Source organism: Mustela nivalis, assembly GCF_964662115.1.
Source record: "Mustela nivalis genome assembly, contig: HAP1_SCAFFOLD_112, whole genome shotgun sequence".
Taxonomy (NCBI): Eukaryota; Metazoa; Chordata; class Mammalia; order Carnivora; family Mustelidae; genus Mustela; species Mustela nivalis.
In genome coordinates, this window is record NW_028136504.1 from 334,570 (window position 1) to 349,887 (window position 15,318).

The 15,318-nt window shown below is 34.5% G+C and overlaps 1 pseudogene across 1 annotated transcript; it reads right to left on the reverse strand.

Moving 5' to 3' along the window:
- Positions 1-7,015: 7,015 nt before the first annotated feature.
- On the reverse strand, positions 7,016-7,945 carry LOC309856994 (small ribosomal subunit protein uS5 pseudogene; annotated as a pseudogene). Its single transcript has one exon. The product of its transcript is annotated as a small ribosomal subunit protein uS5 pseudogene (transcript).
- Positions 7,946-15,318: the final 7,373 nt, after the last annotated feature.

The window sequence follows — 15,318 nt, forward strand, 5'->3', positions numbered from 1 at the left end:
GGGAACTTATGCACTGTAATAGGGATATAAATTTGTATGGAAAACAGTATGGAGATTATTCATATTATTAAAAGTAAAATTACCATATGATTCAGTAATCCCACTTCTAGGTATCTATCTAAAGAAAACGAAGTTCACTGTTCAAAGACATATCTGCACTCTTATGTTTATTATAAAATTATTAACTCTAAGCAAGAGATGGAAATAACTTCAGTATCCATTAATGGATGAATGAGTAAAATAAGTATGGTAAATATATACTACGGAATACTACTTAACCATGAAAAATTAAGAAATACTGCCATTTACAACAGCATGGATGGATCTTGAAGGTATTATTCTAAGTGAAATATTTCAAAGATTTTGTATATTTTTTTAATTTATGTATTATGATATCCCTTACATACAGAATCTGAGGAAAAGGAAAACTAATGGAAACTTAGAGTTGAGTTGACAAGGGGTGAACCTGGGGTGGAGTAAGGTGGTCCAAGGGTGCAAACTTGCAACTATAATATGAAAAAGTTCTGGGGATCTAATGTACAGCATGATGATCATAGTTAATAAGATATACATACTTTTTTTAATTGTGCTTCCCTTTATTAAACTTTGCATATATCACATTCTTACAAGTTGAAAGTTTATAGCAATCTTGTATAAAAGAGGTCTGCTGCCACCATTTTTCTAACAACATTTGTTCATTTTGTGTCTCTTTGTCACATGTTGGTAATTCTTGCAATATATCAAGTTTTTTCATTATTATTGTATTTGTTATGGTGATCTGTGATCAGTAATTATGACCCACTGAAAACTCAGAACTAGTGTACTTAAGGTATATACATTGATTTTCTTTAAAAACCTAATGCTTTTGAACAGTGCAGTATAGTTTTTATTTTTTATATGCACTGGGAAACATAATTTTTTATATGCACTGGGAAACCAAAAAATATAATAATTTGACTTAGTTTATTGAGATAATCACTTTATTGAGGCAGTCTGGAACAAAACCCACAAGACCTCTGAAGTTTATCTCTACTATACTATATACATAAAAGTTGCTAAGAGAGTAGATCTTAAAATTCCTTACGATACATGCATAAAAATCAGTGGCAACTATACGAGATAGTAGATGTATTAACATTTTTGTGTAGATTATATTGCAATAAAGATGTATACCAATTTATCAAATTGTACAAAATTTACACAATGTTAAAAGTTTGCAATGTTATAAGAAATCATTTCTTAAATTTACAAATATGTCGATTTTTTTCAATAAACCTGGAAAAAACTTTTTGTAGAATTAATCTATTTTTCAAAAAATGAAGTAAGGCAGTAGAAACTGCAACTAACTCTGAAATAATAGAATATAAAATCCATTTTCATTATATACACTGTGACAAAAAGTATTACTTAATTTACAATGGAGGAGTACTTATGAAACATGAAGGATGGTCTATAAATAAGGCTGAAAGAGCTCAGTTTTAAGGTTTAAATTTAAAATCTTCTTTTGAAATACTAAACTGACCACCCAGTGTTCCAAACATCAATGTCTTAACTGCATGAATTTATTTCATACAACTCTATAATCTAGTTTCATAAGAAAACAGCATGCAAATTTTGAATAAGACAGACTTGCTTAAGTTTCATGTTCAACAGTAAAGGATACCTCCCTAAAAACAAATAGAAGACAAATCAGCATATTTATTATGATAATTATTATTCATAAGGAGATTCATATTGAATTAGGGAATATATATCCTCAGAGGGGGTAAAGTAAAATGAAATTTATTTTGGTAAATGTGTCTATGAATAGTCAATACAATGCCTCAATATAAATGAATATTACCATTTTGAACAATTTAATTACTATTACTAGAATTATTATAAGTATAAAAATAGCTATCATTTTAGCATGGAATATGAGATTCTCATGCTCCATGCTTCATCACATACACACAACAACGCAGCATAATAAGTATTATCATCACCATTTCATGGGTGAAAAAACTGAGGCTAACACATTTAGATAACTGGTTTATGATTACATGGGTAGCAAAAATGCATCACACTAATTTAGGCTTTATGATTTCAGAATTGTACTCTTTCCACTGCACATTCTATTACTCTGTAAATACTTGGCCTGTTTTCATTTGGTTCTTTAATTTTATTCATGTGGTGATGGCTTAAAGCTTCATTTAAAGGAAGCTTAAAAATTTCATTTAACCAAAAGCTCCCAAGAATTAAAAATGTCATTGATCTAATGTAGACATGGATATCATTAGTTAATGGGTAACTATATATTTTCCACTCTAGTGAGATAAAAGAGTATTTTTCTAAGTTTTAGTCTCTCAGTGTTAAAAAGGACTTTGTTAAAATAGAAATATTTAGACAAAGGTGATCAAAAGTCTGGATCAGGTCACCTTAAGGTAAATATTAGGAAACTGAGGAAACAAATGGAGATTTGAACACTGAGCTATGATATAATGAATGGTTTCAAGTATTTAGTAGAGTATAGAAAAGCCCTTTAAAGCCTGGTCTTAGCCTAGCATTGCAGCTTCTGGGATATCTATCTATCATCTATCTATCTAGATATAATGTGAAAACTTTTTTAACTTAAAGATTTTGAGAAATAGAACATAATCAGCACCATAGAAGATCTGTTTATGATAACAACCTAGCCCCTCCTCCCAGTTTGTTAATATTCTCTCTTATTTAATGTAACATTGTGCAAATAGACCACTACTGATCTGCTGTTATGAATGAAATAGCTATAATCATCTGTTTGCATATCCTGGTGAAAATATTCATTTAGTTCCATGTTGTATTTCTAGGAATGGACCAAATTTTTATTTTTATTTTTAAGTTTTCTAAATATTGTCCAACTTACCTCAAATGTTTTTATTATGGGCACTTTCATTCTTTCACATTCTTGCAAGGCAATTTTACTGTTGCCCAATATGGTAAGTGTGTAATAGTATGTCATTTTAGGTTTTAATTTATTATTAATTTAATTTAATTTAATTCCAGATTCATAATAAAGATAAACAGTTTTTATATATGAGTGGCCATTTGGATTACCCTTTCTGAAAAGTGCATGCTCAAATCTTTTGATATCTTAACATTGTGTCATACTGACTTCTTTAATAGTAGATTTTCTGAATGAACTTTAAGCTGTGTAGGTCTTCTCTATTTTATTTTGAACTTGTTTTCATTTCAAAATCTTTATATTTATTTTCATAATCTGCTTTTATTTTTCTTTGTCTATTATCTATCTATCTATCTATCTATCTATTTATTTGCAAGCAAGAGAGAGCGAGCAAGTGAGAGTGCAGGGAGGGATAGAAAAAGAAGGGAAAAGAATCTTAAGCAGGCTCCAGGCTCAGCACAGAGCCCAACTCTGGGCTCTATTTCACAACCCTGACATCATGACCTGAGCCAAATGAAAGAGATAAAATAAAATTAAGGTGTTAAAAAAAAAAGGAAAAAGAATTGGAGGTTTAATTAAGTGAGCCACCCAGGCACCCCTGTGGTACCTTAAATTAGCTGTCATATTTTTAAAGTTCTAGAGTATCCATTTGGTTCATTTATAAAACCTTTCTCAATATCATTTTTAGTGTCAGTTTTTGGTTCAATTTGCTTCCCCTCTCATTTCTTTGAGCAGAGTAATCAAGCCATTTTACAATCTTTATTGATCATTTTAACATCATACTTAATCCCATTTTGTCTATCAAATCTTGTTAATGGTTTTTCTTTGTGTGCTTTGTTACATTTTGCTATGTTCAAGACATTATATTTGAAACTCTTATTGAGTAGGGATAATTAAGAGCTATAATAATGGTATGGTCCTCCTTGGTAGGATTTTCTCTTATATCTGAGACTCTACAAGACAATCATACTCCAAATTCAGTGATTGGCTTTCTCAGTTTACACAGAAGGCAAGGTAGGCTATAGTCTTATTTCTGCTTCTCCTTGTGCTTTGGGGATCTCAAGTTAAATTTGGGTTGTACCAAAGTCCTCAAATTTGATTGCTGCTGGATTTTGAATTTTGTTTCTCTAGTATCAAGAGTCTATGAACAACACAGCTCAGTGTGTTTTAGCAGTTTCAAATGCTCTCATAGCTAAAATGGCTTCAGGGCATATATCTCTAGGCTCTCATTGTATTTCGTATTTTGGCCCAGTAATCCCTCACTTATTTTTATAATCATTCTGATATTTTTAACTTTAAAAGCTATTTTGTCTGGATTTTTAGTTGTCTTAAGTAGGAGTTTTTAGATCACCATTACTAGAAGCAACAACAAATATACATGAAAATATCTGCAGTAGTTTATCACATCTTTATGGCTTTGAACTTCCATAAGCTGAGGCATCCTTCTCTAATCACTTAGGCAAACTCCAATTTACCCTTTAAAACAACCCAAGAATTGCTTCATTTAAGAACATGTTCAGGGATGACTCTTCCCCACTGTTCTTACCAACATTCCCACACACTCTTTGCTACCCAAAGCTTGTTTATGAACTTTCGTTAGGTATATCAGCGTGACCAGAATTTTGCTCTATTGTATTTTTGTCCTTTAGAGCTTTAATTAAATATGAATTCCATAGAAAGTCTGTCCCTTTTCTTTCAAACCTGGGTTAGTTATTTCTTCTCATTCTTTGTCAGAAGTTACTTTATTAGAGAAACTTATAGCTCTATTGTGACTTTGGAGCCTTTACAGTTTTTCGACTGGAAAAATCACCCATCCCTGAGATTTTTACGCAGCTTCCTAGCTGATATTATTCAGAAATCTGTTCAAAGCAGACTTTTTCAGGGAGGCCCTTTTGGACCACTCAGTTTAAAAACCTCTTCTCAATCACTGCTCTTTTAAAAATGTGCTTATTTAGTTCAAATATGCATCTCTATTAAAGAAAAATCAGTACGTTTTTTTTTTTAAAGTTGGCTTACCTATTATCTATCTCTCCCATTAAAATGATTCCTCTGGGCTGGGGTTTTGTTGTGCTCATCTTAGGCCAGGCACTCAATAAATTGTCTCTGAATGATTGAATTGTTTGACTCCCTTGCTAGATTCTCAACTTCATGAGGCCAAGGATTGTTCTATTCAGTCCTTCTTTATCCTCAATGTCTGTTAATTTGCAGTCACTTACATGACTAATGGGAAAAATCACAGAAAGAAAGAGTTAAAACTACATAAAAACCCCGTAGGTTCAATAACACAAAGCTTTCTAAAATTATTTAGCCCAGGAATTGAATACTGGCTGCACTTTTGATTTTTTTTAAATGGTATTGAATTTAATTTAAATGGAAATACTGGAATGGTAGAATAATAAAAAAATTATAAAAGCAACTTGCTCCTTAAAGTAAGAATTATATAGGGCATCTCTTCTAGAAGCAAAATTTTCAAATGTCAAACATCTGAAAGCATAGAAGGAGAAGTAAGAGTGTGAATTGTACTTCAATGCTCTTTTCTTTATATTCAACAAACAGCTTCATTCACACACCTTTCCAATTTTTTCAACTCTTTTGACAAAGCCTTCAGAGGAGTTACTGCTGATGACAACCATCACAGCCTAACAGGAGAAATTTTATAAAGAAAAATAATAGCATGTTTTTCCCAAATTGTTAAGGATATGGTGAAGCTCTGTCGGATTCAAAGGAGGAATGTGCAATTCCATGCTATATATAATAATAACTTGTTTTAATAGTGGCTTTGCAATTTTTCAGATATATCCATTTACTGAAACCACTATCAAATAAACAAAAACAAAGAAATGAACAGGGGTTCGAGACAGAAATTATCTAATCTAAAAATAGCACATGTTCACAGAATACACAACACATATCCCAAGTACTACTATAGGTTTCAAGTAATAGTCAAAACAATAGTAAACATGATTCAGACCCTACCAGTCAAATCATAAATGGGACCTTAACTGTAAATCCTTATCTTTAGATCAAAGCGGGTAATTGGGGGCTGAAGATACATTATAGAACTAATATGTTATAGAACTCCTCTGAAATGAGTCATTTATTCCATCACTTTTCTTGCACAGCTGCTGACCCATGTTTTGGTTCCTGGAAATAGCTGCTACCCTGTCATACTTCTTAAAAGCACATATATTGATAACTCTACTCATTCCTCCATTCCTCTGTGACTGTCACTGTGTTAAAATGTGGAGTCAGCTGACTCACTTGTGATGGTAATAAAGTAGATGAGTTTGCAAAGTATTTTGTTATTTCTAAAAATGCAAAAACCAAATTACATTGAAATCATAAGGGGTGTTTCAGGGAGAGCTGTAGGATGTGGTTTCTTGTGTAATCCACAGAGATTAGCTCCAACACATATTTAAACTCTCCTCTAGGAGCAACCTTAGTGGTAAAGCAAGAAGATAAACAGATGTATACACACCCTGGCACAAAATTATCACTTATGTTTGGCTTCCTAGTCTCCTCGTGTTACTTATTTATCTTAACTTCTCTCTGAAATCAGGGAACACAGAATCTCAATCAGTAGACATTTTTCTACTGAATTACCCAATAGTCCGATCATACCCCTAATACTTTTTAAAATTATTTCACTCATAATCCCAAATCTGCTTTGCTTCCTCATCTTAGTACACTGTAATTTGATTTCAAAATGAGGACAGTTGTCAGTAATGCCACATTCATTCATCTATTTTACAATTCCATGTGCTTATAACTATGAAGATATGTTAATAACATCCATTCCAATAAGCCACCCTAAATTTATTATCATGAAACAAGACCTCAAGAAAGAGAATTCAAAATCATCCATGTATTTGCAACTTATTGCAATAAAGCCTTTATCAATAGACTTCCCTGTGCACATGGTGGTCAAATTGCTGGTGAAAACCAGCCAGATCTATTACAAGCTTTCTCATGGCTTCTAGGTAACCCAAGTGAGCCTTTATTGATACTGGGAAGGGATAAAGCAGGGAAGGGATAAACAGTGCTGTAAGAATTGGCTAGACAAAAGTAATGACTCTCATTACAAAGTGAGTATTTTTTTTTCAAGCTTTAGTTCAGTTTATTTTTCTTGTATAAAACTATGTAGTAGCCACAGCTGGAGCCTGGGTCCTCTGAACAGAGACTCTGGTGTGGGTCTTCACAAGATGGTCCGTGAACTCCTGATAGGGAGACTTGGTGAACACAGTCTCCTTCCAGAGATCAGGGGTGAGATAGCTGTAGGTCTTGGAGATGGCATCGAAAGTAGCCTTGGCAAAGTTCCCTAGGGTGGCAGTGCAGCCCCTGGCCGAGGTGTAGCAGTCGTCAATACCAGCCATCATCAGCAGTTTCTTGGGCACAGGTGCCGAGACAATGCCAGTGCCTCTGGGGGCGGGGATGAGACGCACCAGCACAGAGCCACAGCGGCCAGTCACCTTGCACGGGACAGTGTGGGGCTTGCCGATCTTGTTCCCCCAGTAGCCTCGCCGCACAGGGACAATGGAAAGCTTCGCCAGAATGATGGCTCCGCGGATGGCAGTGGCTACCTCCTTGGAACACTTGACATCCAAACCGACGTGTCCATTGTAATCTCCGATGGCGACAAATGCCTTGAACCTGGTCCGCTGGCCCGCGCGCGTCTGCTTCTGCACAGGCATGATCTTCAAAACCTCGTCCTTGAGGGAGGCTCCCAGGAAGAAGTCGATGATCTCAGACTCCTTGATGGGCAGGGAGAAGAGATAGATCTCCTCCAGGGACTTGATCTTCATGTCTTTGACCAGGCGGCCCAGCTTGGTGACGGGGATCCACTCCTTGTCCGCGGCCTTGCCCCCGCGAGCTCCGCGGCCTCGGCCCCGGCCCCGACCACGGCCCCGGCCCGCCCCGGCCCCGGATGCCGCTGCCGAAGCCACCGCGGAAACCGCCGCGGCCTCCCATTCCAGGGCCCCCGGGCCCTCCGGGCCCTCCCGCAGCACCGGCGTCATCCGCCATTTGGTGTTCTCTCGGAGAGGAAACAAAGTGAGTATTTTAAAGCAAAAGAGCCTGTTGGGAATATTGTTTTATAAAATAGTGGTTTTTTTTATTAACTTTTTAAAATTCAATTAGGTAACATATAGTGTACCAATAGTTTCAAATGTAGATTTCAGTTATTCATCCATAGCATATAATAGCTAATGCTCAGTACTTACTGTTATAGCTTCTTGAAAGCAGAATTTTAACCCACTGAGCCACCCAGGCGCCCTTGAAAGCAGAATTTTAGATCACATTTTCTGATTACTTCCATGTCGTACAACACTTTCCTGCTAGCAACCTTCAAAACATACTGTTTGTTAGAGGAATTTCTTTAATAATAAATAAATAGGAATTCATTTAAATTTATAAATATATAAAATAAATAGGAATTTATTTAAATTTATTTAAATATTACACACTGTTTCATTGTTCATAAATAAGGTGATGATATTATAGCCATTAGTTGGTAGCACTGATATATCACTATCTTTTTACTTCTCAGTGCATTCTCTTTACACAAATAGATATATATTTTAAAAAATGTGAATCTGTGGCAAACTTGTAAAAAACCCTATACAGTAAAGTTTATCATTTTAAGTAATCTCAATTATCTTCCTCAATTGTGATAGTATATCCTTCTATCTAGGCCAGATATTGTATGAGGGATTTGAAGAGACATACTTTTCTAAATTTCACTTTTCTCATCTGCAAAATGCTTATCATGATCCTACAAAAAAATACACTTATAATTTTTTGATGAAAATTTATTTATTTATTTTAAGATTTTATTTCTTTATCAGAGAGAGTGGGCGAGAGAGCAAGCACAGGCAGACAGAATGGCAGGCAGAGGTAGAGGGAGAAGCAGGCTCCGGCCGAGCAAGGAGCCAGATGCGGGACTCGATCCCAGGATGCTGGGATCATGACCTGAGCCAAAGGCAGCTGCTTAACCAACTGAGCCACCCAGGCGTCCCTTTTGATGAAAATTTAATCTGTATAAACAATATATTTGCTGTAATGCGTGGTTCATGGAAAACATCTTTTTTAATTATAAGCAGTATTAGAAATTAAGTAAATGTGTCTATAATATTTAAAGTTTTAACACATAATTCCACTGCTTTGCCTTATTTTCTCAAATCCCTTTACCACTTTCACTGACAGAGTCAAATATACTTTTTCTACTAGTAGCCAGCTCTTTGTCTTTTGTCAGAAAGATGCCCTTGTGAATTATTTATAATAGAGATATTAGCAATAATAATAATAATAATAAATAGCAATGAAAATGTTAAAAAAAAAGTTTTCTTAACTAATTAGGGTTCTTAGACATCAATTAGAGGAACCACCTCGGGCAAGCAAATTAATCTGCAAGACATTCCCAGAATTAACAAGTCAGTCAGATACAGGGTTGTCCGTAGACTGAAAAGAACTAGGTTTGGAAAATAGGTAAGGACAGTGAAAAAAGTGATCAAATTTTTGGGCAAAATAAACTCTTAGGTGTCCTTTCAATGGAGTCCTGTTCATTATGTAGCAGAAACTCTGGAGATTATCTCAATCCATTGGAGTCACCCCGTTTATTAGCTTGCTATTGACAAAGTTATTTACAAACTGTAGAGCAAGAGGTTATAATGGAGAAAACTGATGGTAATGCACAGGATTCTTGTTAACAATAATGCAAGTTAGTGATTTTTCATTAGAAAACATAAATTCTATAACCCAAATTATGGGCCCAGAGCACTTCTGCTGCACAACTCTGCTTATATCCCAAATAACCATGTGAACTAGTTTTAATATCTGCTTCTCTTATTAATTTTTGAATAAAAATTCTTGACACAAGTATTTTATAATTGTGTGATAATCATGAATTTAATTTTTGGAGAACAAAACACACTTTAGCATAACTAGGTTTGTTCACAGAACCAGCCTTGGTAACACACTTCTATATGTTAGAAATGATGTAATAAATGTAGAATATTGGGCACTTGTTTGGTATTCTTTGCCATGTTTTGCACTATCTAAAAAGAGATCAGTGAACTTGGACTGGAGTTAGTAGACATGGAAGAAAATAAAATATTACAGAGAAGAATACTCTGTGGTCCACAACCTAAACGGCCTGGGATTCCCATCATTTGGATCCCTGTAGCTTTACAGAAGTCAATTAAATTTTTGTATCTCTGATTAAAGTTGTTTCCCCAGTACTTTTTCAAACATCTCTTGTAAAGTATTGTTTCCCAGAAAAAAAGGGATTTTGCACATGTATCTGCCTTTGTCTCTGGTCATGATCTCAGTCAGTATCCTGGGATCGAGCCCCATATCGGGCTTCCTGCTCATTAGGGAGTATACTTCTCAGTCTCTCTCTGCAGCTACATCCCCCTGCCCCACTCATGCTCTCTCTCTCTCAAATAAATAAATACAATCTTTAATTTTTTAATTAAAAATAAGATAAATAAATTAAAATAAAAAGTCTGGGCTTACTGCCCCATTTAGCTCCTTTTGTTTTTTTGAGTTGTATTTAAAGCAGCATGAGAGAACATGAGGCTCTCAAACTTAAAAAAAAAAGGAAAAAATTGAGTTTTGTTAGGATTTAAGATCTTGTCTGCTAGACAAAAACGTTGGCTTTGTTAACATGTGAAAATTATCAAAAGGGAATAAGATAGAATTCTAATAATTTTTGTAGGAATTAAAAATTTTCTCCAACCCAATTACATACAGACCCATTAAGTAAATTCATTCCAATGTCCCAAACCAACCTTTTCTAATAGTAATGCATCTGTGTAAACAGGGTCAACCCAAGGAATAAATAAATATTATTATTTTTTTCCTGTCTCTTCCACAGTCTCATCTGGGTATATTGGTAGCAAGCCAATTATCTATCTTATAAGACATGATATCATAAGGAAGGGTATTCTGTCCATTTGGAACAACTGAAAATCATTGTAATTTTATCTTGGTGCAGTAACTTGAGATGGCACAGTGTGGTTTATGAATATATTTTATTTTTTTTTTACTGGGAAGAAGAGATTATAGAGATATTGGTTATCCAAGAGAGACTGACAGGTGTTGATAGTTGCCAGGTCAATATCCATCTACTTTTTCCTTTAGTATCAGAAAGCACTGAGGGATTGACAACAAGGAAACTTAAAACAACATCAAATATTTTATTGTCTCTTTTCTAGTTACATTGTAACCATATGACAAAGTATCAGTCGTACAAGATATCATTCTCTTTTACCTCTATCTTTCTGCCAGAAATGTGGGCTTAATAGTGAGAACTCCAACAGCAATTTTTGCAACTGTGAATAAAAAGCCATGAAAACCTCTAAGATAGTTCACTTGACTTTCTTAAGACTCTGAACCAACACCAGAAAACACTCTCTGTAGTCTTCTTGTTAAATGAAAAATATGGTTAAACCACTTTTGACAGTCTACTACCTACAGCAAACTGTAAATCTTAATTGAAATATGTCCTCTCAGCTGTGCTTAAGCAACTGAGTCCTGAGCTTTTCAGGTTTTCAGTCTGAAAGAGTACACCTCGGGTGCTCTGAAAGGGAAGAGAAACGACACCCTGTTCTCCATATAAATTAAAGAAGAGAAATCTGTGCATTTAAGTGGGCCATATAAAATTTATCAAGCAGTTATCTCCTAACTCCTTCCTATCCAAATTACCTGATATGCTCTCCCTACTCCTTTATTCCACGTTACTGCCTTTTCACAACATGTCTTCTGTTATTTCCTTCTTGCAAGCTAGTTTTGATTTCTGCATCTAAAAAAATCAACAATCATTGTGTATTTCAATTCCCATTTTCCTCAAATGCATTGATTCTTCTTATCTATTACTCTTTTCTCATACTCAGTGTCTTTGTCTTTATGGGGTTTGTACTTTGCTTTTCCCCATCCTTTACTGCCATTATATAATCAATCTAATAACTTCTTAGAGAAAGTTAAAAATTCCCGCATAGCCACACGTGAACACAAAGTCACTGATTTTTAGCAAACCTATAAGATAGTCAGACATCCATTCAATTTCTTTTTTTTTAAGATTTTATTTATTTATTTGACAGAGAGAGATGACAAGCAGGCAGAGAGGCAGGCAGAGAGAGAGGAGGAAGCAGTCTCCCTGCTGAGCAGAGAGCCTGATTTGGGGCTCGGTCCCAGGACCCTGGGATCATGACCTGAGCCGAAGGCAGTGGCTTAACCCACTGAGCCACCCAGGCGTCCCTCCATTCAATTTCTTAACTGAGTCCCAAATGCATCCTGACTTCTAACCTAAACCTAAGCTCTACTTCTTACACGTTGTTATATGACCAAATTCTTTCAGTTCAGTATTTTGTAACATTTAAATATTAATCAGTTGATGCTTTGTTTGTGTATTTCTATGAAAATAATTTGAATACTGTAGATTTATTGTTATATTTATAGGTTTATAATCAAAGTTTCATCAGTTGAAGTTTTTGGAAATTTCAGATATAATGATTAACCTAAAATGATACTGCCTCAAATCCCTCTGATATCAAGGCCCAACACCTGATTATAGCCAAACCTGTGGTGGATAGTTCCATGGGAAATTGCAGTTACTTAACACTGATAGCATCTCATGTTCTCTCTCTCATTTTAGAATGTCTCCAACACAACCTGAAAGTGTAGGAGAGTTAATGTCCTCTGAGGACAGCTCTCAGTGAAGTGGAAATAAGAACCATAGGTAAAATTGTCAGTTTTCAGGTCTTCATGAGGACAACTTAAAGAAGTTTCTCAGGACCTTTCAGTAAAAGCAAGCCTTCATTTTCTATCCACAACAATTATATCAACAATGTACCTCTTTGACAAAGTTGCTTCTTCACTGTATCACTTTCCCATTCTTTTCTACCTTGGATAATCTCCCAGATAAACTAACAGTACTCAATTCCTTTGTCCTACTCTTTGCTCTCAGGATAAATGGAGCCAAAAGACTTAGATTAATATCAAGTTCTGAATGGGATCTTAGAGCTATTTCTGTCCAGATTTTCATAAACATAGGGACCTTTGAATTATCAGGCTATAAATAAGTTCTAAATGGAGGGGGCAAAAGCAAAAAGTAGAAATTTTTATGTTTGATTTTTAATCATGATTAATTGACTTTATTGATTATTAAAAATACTAACATTATAAAAGTGTGGATCTTTGTAAAACAATGTCATATTGTAAGAAAGAAGTTGCATAATCCTTTTGAGAATATTAAACCAAGTGTTCAGGTGCCATCTAATTTCTTGTTTAATCCAGAACTTTGGTGTGCATCATCTTGAGGAATAGGATTTTGAAGTCCAGACAGACTAAGAGAAAACTGATCCAAATGTGTGTGTTTATATTTCTGCTTTTGTTGTAAAAATCAAAGTGTGATTGCTGGTTTAAAATGGTAAAACTAATAATGTTCATGGACTCGATTATAAATTTTCTAATTGTATGGGAAGAATCCAATAAACATAGAATTAATTGATTTGCAAATCCTCAAAGAGCTACAGGATCAGGTAGTGGTATGTTCTGATTCAACAGCATCATAATGCAGCATTTTATATGTGTGGCTAATGGATATTTTCATGAATGTTTGCTAGCTAGTCAGCCAATACAGAGAAATATTAGGTAGCGTAATTACTCACAGTTGTGTTTAATAAAATGAGAGAAAATTATCAAATGACACTAATAATAATAATCCTATAGCAGGCTAAATATTCAATGATAATTACAAGTATTAATCTAGCTTTCTTCCCTGATTATGACTCTGCTCTCCTTTATCATAATGGGAGTAGCAGATTGTCTGCAGTGAATTGTGAAAACGCAGCAGTGACTTTGGCAGTGAAGGCCTCCCATCAATTTTGATAGGTTAAAATGATTCTGGTTGGTCTTGAGCAAATGTGTCAATTTTTTTTTTCTGTGTGTGTCATAAAAGAAAGAAGCAATAGTAAATTCTTGCTGTTATTCCATGGAGCCAATAAAATCATACTGCCAACAAGAGGCTGTTGACACCATAGGTGTAGTTAACTGTCTTGAAATACTACGCCTGGAAATAAAATCCTAATATTTCACATAACCTCTTTTTTTAAAAGAAACAAAACAAAACAACTATACTGCTTACATTTAGGGCCCTGCTGTTGTGTAACTATTTTTGAACATGTCTTCTGTAAGTGTATATATATATATATATATACATATTTTTCTGTGCAATAAATTCATTTAGAGATAAATTTGGATTGCAAATTATTTTGGGGGAGGCGTGGTATTTGTGGCTAGTCTTACAAGTAAAAAGGACTAAAAGAAAGAAGAAAAACATTTTTTATTACAGCATATTTACATCTGTCCAAAGTACTTATCTACTATAATACTGACTAATGTATAATACTGTACACAAAGAAAGAAGCTAAATGAGTTATAATTCAGTCAGTGTATAGCTGGCCATTTTAAAACTTACCACTGAATCTTTCTGGTATGCAATGTGATATCTGGCAATCTGGTCCAGTTCATTACATCAGGTCATTTGTATGTTCTTATTACCATTTTGATAGCATAGCACATTTTATAACCCAGACATTTTACAATGGAACTATGATGCATGTATTTTCAAAAGTATAGACATACATGAAGCTATGAGGTCAAAAAAGATGAATGTCCGTAGTACCATATAGACTCAACAAATAAAAGTGTCCAAGGGTCTGAGTGTGACTTATGAATATTGTATAAGATTAGGCCAACATGTGGTTTTGATATAAATAATCTGTTCTTAAATTAGAATTACAATCGTTGAGTACAGTGTTGAAAATGGCAGATAGATTTTAGCTATCTTTGCTCACTAGGGAAAATGGAAAAATGTTTAGTTTGGTCAGATTTTCACTTAACTTCTGAAAAATCTTACGTTTGAGAGAACCCTTCTGAAATAAGAATCCTTAAAGACATAACCCCTTTGGCACAAGTTTTCAAGAAACTTGTTTGATGTTGTAGACAATTCTATGGCACACGTACTGTTCTAGATGTTTCATGCCAATAATATGTAAGCCATACCAAGGCTACATATACATATAGAGATGTTCCTCAGCTTACAAGGGGGCTATGTACAGAGAAACACATAAAAAATTGAAAATGCATTTAATACCCCAAAACTATCAAATATCATAGCTTACCTTAAGCTTATTTAAACATACTCAGAACACTTACATTTGCCTGCATTTGGGCAAAATCATCTTAAGCAAAGCCTATTTTATAACAAAGTATCAAATATCACATGCAATTTATTAAATATTACACTAAAAAAAGAAGAATATATATATTCTATATATAGAATGCTTGTAAGAATATCAGGTGTTCACCCCTGTAATCTTCTAGCTGACTGGAAG